Genomic DNA, 10,970 nt, shown 5'->3' with positions numbered 1-10,970 from the left:
TTTTCGAGGATTATTTTCCCCCATTACAACAGTGATTACACTTCAAAAGTAACTCTTTGTCTGTAAAGCACTTTGAGTCATCCTGTCCATGAAAGGCACCATATAAATGCAAGTGTTTTTCTTTAAAACTGCAATATAACATATTAGCTGATCATCTTTTGGTAGTCTGGATGCTGAAATACAGTTGTAAAATATCACCTGGAAAATGGAAAGGTTTGCAACCAATGTCGTCTGTGAATGGTCAGACTTGTTATCAATCAATCAGTTCCAAGTGTCTCATCAATTTTTTATTTATTACACCTGTAGTGAGTTCTGTTTGTTTATGTTTCTTTCTCCATCATGCCCCAAACTGGCGTTTTTGTTTTGTTTAAAAAAACACTCAATTAAAAACTTTTGTTGGGTATAAAACAGACGCAAAAAGAAAAAGGTGGGGCACAGCATTCAATGCATTTATGGTTGCCAACCCTCCAGGATTGGCCTGGAGTCTCCAGCAATTGAAGGTCAATTTCCAGGAAACTGCTGTATGCAAACGTGGAGAAAAATCATCAGGAAAGTGAAAATTATTGCATTTTTTTGTCATTTTCTTTGAACATTTCTCTTCACTAGCCAAATTTTGAAAAAGGGGGGTTGGGGGTGGTGGGGAAGGCTGTTTGGCTTACAGTCAAGCATCATCCAATTGGTTAATGAGTCTTCTTGCTTTCCCATTGGCATAGGAAGGCAGTGAGTCACAAGAATGGATGTGTTCGCCGAATAATGGCTGGAGCATGGGGACGTTGTGTGATGAAACCTCCAGGATTACATTTAATAACGGTCGGCAACCCTGTGTGCAATGTTTGGCTAAAAAAACATCCTGCTCAAAATTGATGTGGCCATCTAAACAGACAGTAAGCCTTTTACACGTGTGAATGAGGTGCCTAACGTCTGTTTAAGGATCCTTCCAAGAAATTTAGACTATCTCAAGAGGAGTAGGCCTCAGGCCTGCTTAGCTCTGGTTGGGATGTGGTAGCAGCCATTGGAAACAAGTGAATTTATAAAGTGATCCTGAGGCTTCCTCCATTTGGGCCGTTTTCCCAGATGTGGAATGCAGTGGGGGGTTGGCGGCAAAAGGCCTTTTGAGACCTATTGTCAGAGGTCAACTGGAATTTTCCAGTCAGTCTCCAGATGCCCATAGGGAGCCACTTCAGTGACAGCCACCAGCCACCCATGAAGGTGCTCCCCCTACTTAACACCATCATGGGAGCACCATCATCAATGGTTCAAAAAGAAGGCTGGTTATTACCTTCCCATGGCAGCTAGAGATGGGCATATGGTCTTGCAATATATCCACATTCTGAGAACAAATGCATTTTTTAAAAAAAACAGGCTTAGTAAAGGCGAGTCACCCTTTGCCTCATTGATGTGCCTCGAAGATGAAGCGGTTAATGCAGTGATTTCTCCTCCAAGTTATTCAGGAAAAATGTTTTCTTTCACAAAAGGTGACCTCTCACAGGAGATCTTTATAAGTAGATTTTGTTGGTCTATAATTGGAGGCCCATTAATCGTAGAATTTTATAGCATAAAAGGGGCCCTTCAGCCATTAGGCCTGTGTTGGTTCTTTTAACTGGCTGCTCAGTTCAGCTCCACATCTCAGTTTTTTCCCCTTAATCCTGTAAATTAGTTCTCTTCAAGTACGTGCCCAATTGCATTTTGAAAGACCCCGAGGAATATGGTTCCTCTATTCTTTCAGGCAGTGCCTTCCAGATCTTAACAATCTTCTGTGTGGAAAAAATTCTCATTTCCCTTCCAGTTCTTTCGTTAATTGTTTTAAATCTATAATTTCCGTCATCGACCCACTCAACACAGGATAGCTTCTCTCTACTGGCTCTTTCAAAGCCCGTCAAATTTTGAATACCTCTATTGGGTCTCCCTTAACCTCCTCTGCTTTAACAATCTCACATTCCCCGATCTCTCCACCTAACTTTAAGTATCTCCTGATAAGCCTTCTCTGTACCCTCTTCAAGCTGTTGACACCCTTCTTAAAGTGTGGTGTCCAGAATTGGAGATAACACCCCAGCTGAGGCCTAACCATTGATTTGTAAAGGCTTAGCATGGTTTCCTAATGCCACTGTTTATAAATCCACGTGTACACTTTCTTAACTGCCTCATCAACTTTCTCTGTCACCTTCAAGGTTTTCAATATGAATCCCTGGGGACACAAAGCAAATCCTGAAGATTGGATTCTTTATTGGGTTTGGATGCCAATTGGGAGCCAACAGAGCCACTAACGTTCAGTAGCTGTTGGGCATTACTGTTGGATGAACTCTGTTTTGGTTGCTAGATCTGTTGGGAGAGCAGTCCTTCATAAGAAACAAGGTTAAAACAATCAGTAAAAAGGCTTTTGTTTCCTTGAAAATTGACCCCTGAATTGTAAACCCTGAAAATGAGCATCTTCTGTTAACCAGTATAAAGTGGGATTGCAACTGTTCACAGTGAGTAGCAAGGCTCAGAATGTCCCATTTTGTTCTGTTCCAGAAAGCAAGTTGGTGGAGAATGACACTGGAGCCAACCTTTACTCTAGTCTTACATTTATTTACAGAGTGAAACATTACAAGCATACATCTCCTATCTCAACCACAACACAGTTTCAGTAATTGTCCTTTTACATGCACTCAAATAAAACCCCAGTTAATGCACCTGCATATAATTAAACACACTCGATATACAATTAACACCATTCTATCGGCCAAGTGAGAAGAATGTGAAAAGAAGGAGATAGCGAATAAAAACTGGCCATGCAATTCAAATTTAAAAGTAAGTTTTCAATGAACATTTGGAAAGGAATTTAGGATGGTGAAATAATTACTAAAAAACAACTGATAGCATTGTACTGTTTTCATAGAAATCAAAAAGGTAAGGCAAGATTTCTTAAAACAATAGCATTTTGCCTGTGGTCCTAATGTTACCTATAAGAAGCTAGCTGAGCATAAAAAGTAAGTGGTAGACTATCAGCTTACACGTTGTATATGTGAATTATAGTGGAGCAGAGGTTTACACAGCAGTATCTATTGCAGTGCTCTATGCAGGTGCCTTTTTGTGAGTGTCAGTAATCCTTTGTTTCCTTTTGCTGCAGCTCAGTCACACACAAGTCCATATTGTTTCAATTTGTCTATGAAGGGAGGCCTTATACCAGGCTCAAGCCATCATCCAAGTTCAAACAGCTGGATATCTGGGAATCCCTCGGGATTGTATCTTGGAACAGATAGTGGAAACTAAACAATGTGGGAAAGGTTGGCAATAGCTGCGATGTGTTGAGTCAACTACACCCCTTCTTTCTTTCTCTCGAGATAAACCAGGTCTTTTGCTTATTATGGCGAGGGATTACAGTGCTGTTGAATGGATCAGTTTTTCCATTTTACAATTTGTGACAGTATAGTAAATGTGTCTGGATTTCATGTCATGCGCCAACATCGTTTGGACAAAGACAATAATAAGACAATAGCACAAAAAGCTAGAAGGTTCATTTCTAAGTGTTTGAGTTCAAAAAATATTCAAACCACTACCTCTTCATGACCCAAACAGAGAATATAAGTAGGGTTGCCAACCCTCCAGGACTGTCCTGGAATCTCCAGGAGTTAAACATTATCCTTCTAGCCACTCCTCCAAGTAAACCCAGGAGAAAAATCCTGGACGCTTAAAAAATATTGTGTATCGTGTTTTTTTTTCATTTGCTTTGAAATTTTATTAGTTATAACAATATTGGAGAGAAGAAAAAAAGAGACTATTTAATTGCCTGGTTGGTTGCAAGGCTTTTTGTGATACCTGCAGGAATATGTGCAAGCAGAGTTGGCAAGCTTAGATACCGAGAATCTGAGTTTACTGAGTAGTGGGTTAATGTTCCCCCATAACTCAATTCAGTTCACAATGATCGTGCACAGCTACTGCTAAGAGAGCGTCCCCTTGTTTCCTGTGGTTAATTCATATTTGCCCACTAAATGCCAAATGTTATGAGAGCATGTGGCCTCCACATTTTGTCTCCATTTTGTACTCCAGTGACAGAATGGAGGCTTCCCATATTTCTGGTCAGAAGTGAAGAGAGGGCGAGATAGAGAGAGAAAGAAAGAGAGACAGACAGACAGACAGAGAAAAAATCTTTAACATCAGAAAAGACACAACAGACGTATCCGGGTGAAACAAAAGATGTTCACATTGACAAATTGTTTGTACATTCCACAGCAAAAGAAACATGACAACCAGTGGGAACGTCATGGAGAGGAGGCGAATCCAATGTACACATCTGCCCAGATTTTCGTAGAGTCATGGAGACTCCACAGCGCATCCAAAATGGCATGCAGGACCCACATCCAGAGGTTCCACCCTCATTTCCAACATATTTCATTTTTGCCTGTAGGAGAAAGGGGGCATTGTGTGCATTACCCAGGCAGGAAACCCAAACTCAGCTGGGCCATTTGAACTCAGTGCTGAGTTGAAACAGACCCCCCCATTTTTGCTGTAGAGTCTGAACCCGCAGTCTGAGAGTTATGAATTTTAAGAGTAGTTGTAAATGCTCTTGAAGGGTGGATAAGGCTGTAGAACTGTCAAGCTGTGGAGTTATTTAAATCCCAAGTCCTTTAAAAATTTAAAAAAAGACTGCCTGTGTCAGTGAGAGGTAAAGCAGCAGGAGGTCATAATTTTAAAGTTTGATTGACAGTTCGAAGAGGTTATTAAAGGACTTGTCTTTGAAATGAGGTTATGAATACAAGTTTGTTTTATTTATAAGGGATTTAGTATTTGAGGAAATTTAAATGCTTTGAATGGGATTTCATGAATGTGTGTGGTTGTTTTATCATGGTAAAGGCTGCAATTGATATTTAAACCTTTATTTTATTTCACCTCAACATGGCTCCTGAGGTCTTCCCATGATTGATACAAGGTGAGATAGCATGGAGGGTGTAAGGGCAAGGGGTGGTGGGTGGATTGGCTTGAGTTAGCATGAGTTGACATTAAATTGGCATGGGGACTATATGGGGCCATATATGGGGCTGGGTGAGGGGCATGGGTTGGCATGGAGGGTATGTGGACCATTGGGAGTGGGTGGGGGAAAGGGTTGGCATGAGTTGGTATGGATGGGGCATGGGGAGTGGGTTAGGGGTAAAAGGGTGTGAGAGTTGTGTGCTAAGGGCTGAATATTTAGCAAAACAACTGGGAAGAATTCCCACGGAACCAAGGTGAGCCTTTTAAACAGCATCTGGAATTGGCAAGCCTGACTCCATCCCTCACCTGTCCTCTGGAGTGAACATCCCACCATTCAGGTGAGTTTCACCTGAGGCGAGTCCAGTGAGAAGGAGATTTCCTAATTCTCACTACTCAACTTGAGAGTGAAACTTCAGGCCATAAAATTATACAGTACAGAAGGAGGTCATTCAGTCTATCGTGCCTATAGCTATATACGCCTGTGAAAGTGCATCACAACCATTCATCATCAAACATACAATGGTTGGACAATGCTGACAGATAGCCTCCTGCATCCTCATATCTAAAAAGCCAAAAGAATTTCATACTAAGTAATGCTGAAAGAAAGAGACATGTTGTCGAAGCTTTTCATCTTGAACTCATCAGGACAGATGCAAGAATACTAAATTTCAAAGGGGAGCAACAATTTATACTGCATGTGAAAATGTGTGCTGATTGATTGACCAGACTCAACCAGCCCATGCTTGAAAAACTCAGAATATGTCTAATATTAGTTGTGATTCCGCAATCTCAAGTGTGCTAAGAATTACGCTAACAAACAATTTAAGATTATCCATTGGCCTCATAATCTGGCTCACTTTTTTGCTTGCTAGAAACTACAGAGGGCAGCTGTTCTCAGCAGGCAAGAGCAACAATCCCAGGTATTACAACTTTTTTGAATTAAACAAAATCCTGGGGAACAATGGTTCCCTGGTACATCCCCCATTGCAATGCCTTGACCGATCAGAGTTGACTTTTCAGCACCCTTTTAGGAAGAATTTTTGGGGCAGGGCCTACTCACCAACATATCAGATGACGCGCGGTGATGTAGGACACGCCTCCTTACGTCACTGCGCATCATTTAGATTGTCAGTTCGACGGGCAGGCAGCCGAGTTGGCTACACACCTGCCGAACTGTCAAAGGCCTATTAAGACCATTAAGAAAGTAACTGAAGTTATTAAGAATGCTGCCCAACCAGCCTTAAGGTTGGTGGGAAGGCAAAGAGCTCAGGCGGCCTTCACATTTTTCAGGAAACCTCATTCACTGGCGGGATGAGGTTTCATGAAGGATTTATTAATTCAAATAATATTTTGAAAAAATTAGTGGACATGTCCCAGCTCATGTGACAGTTTCACATGAGGGGACATGTCCTTAATTTTTTTTTTACCTTTCCTCAATGTTTCATAACTTAAACTAATCTCCCTGAGGCACCTCTGTGCCTCAGGGAGACTTCTGTGCTCTTTGGCGCATGTGCGCAAAAGAGCACAGGCTCCGACTCAGGGAATCCCCATTCCACCCACACAGGGACCGCTCAGCACTTCCGGGTGCGCATCACGCTGGGTGGGCCTTAATTGGCCCTCCCACATAAAATGGCAGCACGGCCCCGATCGGGGGCACCAATCAGGTTCGCACTCGGCCCCGCCTGCCCTTGCACAACCCCCTCAACAGGGGGAAGTTTCTGCCCTTTGTCTTGCAGTATAAATTGTTGCTCCCTTTGAAATTTGACATTCTTGCACCTATCCTAATGAGTGCAAGACAAAAAGCTTCAACAGCCAGTCTCTTTTTTCAGCAATACTCAAGTTCTGTGCTACCAATTGACTATTGATATCATACTGCTTTTACTTGGAAACTAAGAAGAAAAGGGCAATGGGGGAAAAGATTGTGCAATTGGAACAAACCGAATAGAATAGGCAGGCCTGGTTACCAAGATTGTGGATGAGCCAGGATCCACCAAAGGAAAGATTCCAAATTACATAATAAAAACACAAATAGTGCTTCTGCATTATTATCATTCTTATGGGTATTGATATTGTAAAGATCTTCATAAAAAATTTCCAGTCAATCTTTACAGGAAAGATATAAATTTTAAAGAACATGGGGAAAATTTGGTTAGCACCCAAATACAGGCACACAATGGGCACCCCTGTTTCCCCTGGTTCCAGGTGAAGGTAAAATTAGAAAAAGGCTTGACTGCTTGTTGACAACCATTAGTTAGGCAGCAGCAAATGCCAATATAATTTGAGTCAAGTTTGCTTCACTCAATACTGCCTAATTTCTGGAAGGGGTTCTTAATCAGGAATTAGGCCCCTTATTAACATATTCAAAGGGTCTAATGACTGTTTAAGATGGCCAACTGGACTGCCTGAATATCATCTGAGGCCAAAATAGGGTCAGGTGTGTTTCAGGTGTCTTCGGAACATGGGGACTGGCCCAGCAAAATTGGTCACTTTTGCCCCTGGTGTCCGGTTGGGGGGAAAAGGGGAAGAATAAGGACCATTTTCTCCCTCCATGGTTATGGGTTCCCTAGAAATACTGATCAGAAGAAATCTTATTCAACAGTTAAAATGCTGCATACATGGCAACAGAGCAATGCTTCCCCGTGATTAAAGCTAAACATTTGCCAGATGCAGGGTACAGGTGAACATTGACGATACAGTCAGTAAAGAGTGGAGTTGCAACTGGGGATTGTCCTGGCCAAGTTCCCAAGTGATGTCAAGATCATACATTGCGGCTTGCTTCAACTGAGAATTTTTTCGGCTTTGTCTCATTGTTTTACTGGGTTGTGAGGCTGACTGATGATGTATGAGTTTTATACCTGGCTCTACAGATCAAAACTGGTGGAGTGCAAACTACTTAACGTCTTACTCCATATTATAATCAGCTTATTATGATCAAATTTTAAAACACCAAACCATTTCCTATTCATGTTGGAAGCCAGAAAATCCTGCTTTTGAATGGAAGAGACAACTTAATATCATAAATTTGGCTAGGAACCTATTTTTCACAATTATAACCCAATTAATGTCTGTAATCTATCGTACAGTGTGTGGGCGGGTGCGCCAGGAAATGTCTTTTCTTTTTCAAATCTAAATAAAAATGTTCATCCCTTAAAGATGATGAATGCATTTGGTTTGAACCTTAATACTACAAAATATTACGAAGTATTTTAAGAACAACCAAGTATGTTTATTATGTTTCAAGACGTTTTTTGAAATGTTTTTAAACTTACAAAGAGGAAGTGAAAACTGAAAATATTCGATAGCAACAATATTTTTAATTTAAAACTGTTAAGAGAAACTTGATACAGATTGTATTCAAATGAACCATCGAGTGTGATATAAAGCCACAGACCTGAGGTATTTCAGGCTTGACCCCTGACCTGTGCTGGGTGAACTGAGCTTAGTCAAACTAATTGTTGGGACACTACAGGTGGAATTTTCCCATCATGAAATGAAGTGCAGTGGCAGGTGGTTTTGGCAGTGCCCAACCCACTGACGGTAATGGCGGCAACTCACATCCGATTCTGCATTTGGAGGATCGTTAATTATGCAGAGACACGTATCGGTCCAATTCACCTGGAAGGTCAGGAGCTGAATCATAGTCAGGCCAGCCCAACACACAATCTCACTCTCTCCAGCCCACCAGAGATGTCTGGCAGCCAGACGAAGAAGGCCGAGAGCCTGAAGAGGAAGGCAGCACACCGCTTCACCCATCAGGCCCTCCAGCCATTGACCAGGGGTGGCTGCAGGAAGCACAGCAGCCTCACCTCTCTGGCCTGGGAGGCCGTTGCAGAGCAGGTCAGCGCGCTGGCAACCACGCCCGAAATGCCACCCAGTGCAGAAAGAGAATGAATGAACTCCTCTGCTCCGCCATGGTATTTCATCCTTCAACACCCTCACCATGGCATGATGCACTCAAATGGCTACTCCCTTCAGGGGATCTTACACAACCATTAACGGAGAACACATATCAACACCCATTCTCTCACCGAGACTTTTGTATCACCACCATCCCACCTATCATGTTGCTCATACTTCTCTCCTCAGGCCCTTGTGGGGAGGGCTCACCATACACAGGGGACATGCATCTCACCCAATCTCTGCTCCATCCCTTCTCATCACACGCCTTTCTTTCTTCCTTCTTCACACAGGCCAAGCTGGCACACAACAAGCACAAGACAGCACAGACTGGTGGAGGGATGTACGACATCCTCTCCCTCAGTGAGTTTGAGGAGGCTGCAGCTGAGCTGGCTGGGAAGGACAGGGATTGCTCCTGTGAAGAAGGGGAGATCAGCCTCTCTAACCAACCGAGTAGGGACCACAGCTCCATCGCTTCGTCAGATCCTGACATTGACAGTGAGTCACGTGCAATCTTATCTAGCTCATGCTCATTAACTGAAACTCTATTTGCTATTGTCTAGGCACCAGCTTAACAAGGCCCCCAAGCCAATCCAGCACCAGTCCGAGCCCCCAGACTTCATCCGAGAAGGAAGCACCAGAAGAACCATCATGGTGCTCACATGCACCCTCCACCATCTCAGACACACACGTCGGTGGGGCACAACTGTAGGTTAGGCTCGGACTCACTTTCTTGGGAACATCTCACTGACACGTCCTCGTGGTTTTTAGAGGCAGGGAGGGCCCAGATCTCTGGCACTCGGAGGGCTGCTGGGGACCAGCCACCCACTCGGTCCGAGTCAAACGAAAAGCCTCTGGAAGCGGCTTCCAAATCAATGCTGGAGATGCAACGACAGGCGGCGGAACATCAGGCAGAGATTCGACAGTCACTCAGCAGACTAAAGTGAATGTTGGTGGAGCCTGCCCATCTTTTGTCTGATATTGTGCTCTGACAGGTGAGTGCCTCAGGGTCACCATGGGAAGGCTGGCAACCACCATGGAGACCTTGGTCAAGCAGGGCTCGGCCCTGCACTCCATGGCCACACAGCCTGGCGGGCACCATCAAGATATAGGCCACATGTGGACAAAACATCTTGACCTCCCTCCAGGTGCACCATCTCCTGCAGGAATTGGTGGGGAGGGGGGGCCCTCAGGCACCCACACAGAGGATCAGCATCAGCCGGACACTCCAGGGCCTGCTCTCAGGACACTCCAAGGGTGTGCAGCCGCTCACAGCCCCCTCCGCCTGTGACCCCATCCACTCCAGCTTCACAGGCCGCCGAGGGTGCTTCTGCCCCTGAGCAGGTGACCCTTATCAGGCTGGGGCCCTCCAGGCCTCAGGCCACCAGAGGACATCCGCCAAGGTCAGCACAGCCATCAGGGCGTAGCAGTCAGCAGCTGCCTCCACCTCTGCTGCGGATGTCGGGGCTGAACCCCCGCATAGAGGTAGAGTTAGGAAAGTTAAGAAAATTTGATGTCACTTTTGGGTCACAGGTGTACTAGCCATGTAAATAAATTGCACCTTTGCTAATATATTTGATGGTTGTGTGAATGTCCCTGTCAACTGAAGGAGTTGTGATTTTGTACTTTGGAATCCTCTTATTTCGAGGTTTAGCCTTCCTCCCGCTCAGTGATAGTGTCCCACTGTGAGATTCACATTCCTGTCACGTCAACCTCAGTTGACTAGTCTCCACACCCTTCCGTGATGTCAGGGAGATGAGCTTAAATCTTTATTTGAAGAGTATGCTGTAAGTGTTCCTAACCCTTCTTCCTCAAGGAACCCCATTGAATGAGGGCAGCTCATCAGCGTTGATATTCTAGCGGCATTTGAGTCTCCTCAGTGGCAGAGGCAGCAGGAAAGACATGCATGGGAGGAGGAGATCCCTAGGCATGTCCACATCCCAGTCATAGCAGTGTTTGCATCATTAGATGGTGGCGAAGGCTTCAAGTCTTCTCTTGCATCGCTCTTGTCCCTAAGTGGACTCTCAGCTCCGAGAGTGACCTCACTCACAGGGCCCCACTGACCAAATCAAAGACCATGGCCTGGAGTTTCATGAGGCCAGAATGCGCAAGTGTGAATGTGG

The sequence above is a fragment of the Carcharodon carcharias genome, chromosome 23, assembly GCF_017639515.1.
Source record: "Carcharodon carcharias isolate sCarCar2 chromosome 23, sCarCar2.pri, whole genome shotgun sequence".
Classification (NCBI taxonomy): Eukaryota; Metazoa; Chordata; class Chondrichthyes; order Lamniformes; family Lamnidae; genus Carcharodon; species Carcharodon carcharias.
This window is presented reverse-complemented; position numbering follows the sequence as displayed.